The sequence below is a fragment of the Galeopterus variegatus genome, unplaced genomic scaffold (assembly GCF_000696425.1).
Source record: "Galeopterus variegatus unplaced genomic scaffold, G_variegatus-3.0.2 Scaffold5895, whole genome shotgun sequence".
In the NCBI taxonomy this organism is placed as follows: Eukaryota; Metazoa; Chordata; class Mammalia; order Dermoptera; family Cynocephalidae; genus Galeopterus; species Galeopterus variegatus.
Window position 1 is genome coordinate 111,312 of NW_007732006.1, and position 2,245 is coordinate 113,556.

The window sequence follows — 2,245 nt, forward strand, 5'->3', positions numbered from 1 at the left end:
AAAAAAAAAAAAATACTGGCTCTTCAGTCAAGGGGAATTAAGAGACCAACTGAGCTGAAACAAAAGCCAAACAAAACTGAAGAATACAAGAATGTAGAGCAATATGATTCAACAAATGAGAGATTGTTTAGAGTCAATCCAGTGTCTTGGTGGCTTTTTTCCAATCCAGCCCCACATCTGCATGGCAATAGTCAAGGAGTCAACTTAAACCAGAGTTGTCAATCTTCCTTCTCAGTCTCCTTTGTCAGATAATCATTGAGATAACACAAAAGATACCGCTGTCAAATCAGACTCATGAGAATTTTACCAAACTTTACTAAGAATTTCAAGGACACAAGCCATTGTGAAGCATGAACAAAGCATGGCGAGGTGTGGAGGTGTGGGGCATCAGACAGTTCCCCCAGTCCTTCCTGCTGGTTCAGGATGCTCCCTGACCTCAACTAACATATGGAGTTTCTAAGTAATGTACGATGCGACATTAATTACACAAAAGCGAGCTGCTTCAGTCAGGAAACTGGTCTACTTTAAACTCAGTGGGTTATATAGTTTGTACGATATTTTCCAGAGAGTCATGCCCTGTAAATCCATAGATTAGTTTGTTTCCTTTATGGAAGTGACATAGATCAGTTGCAGTGCATCCATATGGCTCTCCCTTTTAGATTTCAATGATACTAAGATCTATGCAGTCTCTCAAGCTAAAAACTTCAGACTCCAAACTTTTTTTTTCCCCCAGACTATTTGGGCAATTTTACTTTCTAAATAGCTCTTCACTCCCTATTTCCTGGCACTGCCAGGCCCTATCAACCATTCTTTCTCGGACTGTTGCAATAGCCTCTAAAACTTGTCTTCTGAGCTCGAACTTTGCTCCCCCTCTAATGCATCCTTGAAACTACTGTCAAAACTAGTATCTTTCCTTCCCCTCCACAATATGTCCCATTTTATAATCTCCTACTTAACTCACTTTAATGGTTTCACACTCTCAAAATTCTAAATTTAAGGCCCTATAATTCTCTAGCCACTTGTAGCAGAACTCAGCATCTTGCACTCTACTTTGGCAATGTCAAACAGCTACTTAAAGCATTTCTGAATTCCCACATAACTTTGATTATTATTCCCCCACGTTATCTGCCTGGCAGGAATACAAGTCTTTCAGAACGCAGAACCGCATTTGGCTGTTGGTTGCTACATGGTTTGCACAATTCTATAATAGCACTAATTGACTGAAAATAAAAAAAAATTAAATGCATTACTTTCTTTTTTGGTCTACTCCATCCTATTCTGAGTTTTAGAGACATAGTCTCTCTGGCAGTCATCTCTGTTGGTTAAATGAATGTGATTCATGGTGTTAAAAATATATTGAAGTTCGGATCCCCATGGTGGCCAGCTGCCAAAATCAAAAAAACCAAAAAGCATGTTGCAATATGTTTAAGAAAAGCTCCAAAGAAAAAAATGAACTTAGTAATATCCCTTTGAGAATTTTATGTTAAACTAAGCATCAAGAAAGCACCTTTTTTAAAAAAAAAAAAAATAGAATTCCTAAAAGTTGTAGAATAAAAACACATTATTTCCTGTAATATGAGGCTAGTGTCAGGTCCTCAGTCAAGAGAAGGTAGCCATGGGAACAATAGTTCCATAACTAATATGATTTTGACTGGCCATGAAATTTTGAAAAAATTATCCAAGATTAAGAGGGGAGGGGATGACATCTGTTAATGAATATTATCTTTCCTTTAACTTAAATGTCGCAAATTTTCAGCCACGTTTGAAATAGCTATCCAAATTGAAAATGGTGCATACGTCAAAATAATATAAAGAACAATTCTTACTAGATTCCTTATTGTTAACAGCACACTATTGAATAAATCAGATTGTAAAATTTTAGAAACTCCATAAAATATACTTGCTTAATTTATAGCATTGGTATTGGAAGAAAGCAATGTTTTAACTAGTTTTTATAGGAGCATAATATGGACATTACATTAAATAGTGTTACGATTTAGTATTTTCTTATTTGAAAGTTTTTATTAAGGAATAAAATCAGTATCTAAAATTGTGAGTATAGGGACAAAGAAACTTGAGATGCACTTCTTGATAAGAAAATGTTGAATCTGTGTTTGTTAACCTTTATGTAATGATACACAATCATGCAAAATGTTTAGGGAAGAAACTGATTTACATTTCTAAGTGTGACAAATCAGATCACATTTGGAACATCCTCCCTGTCTAGAGCAGAAATTTTTATCCA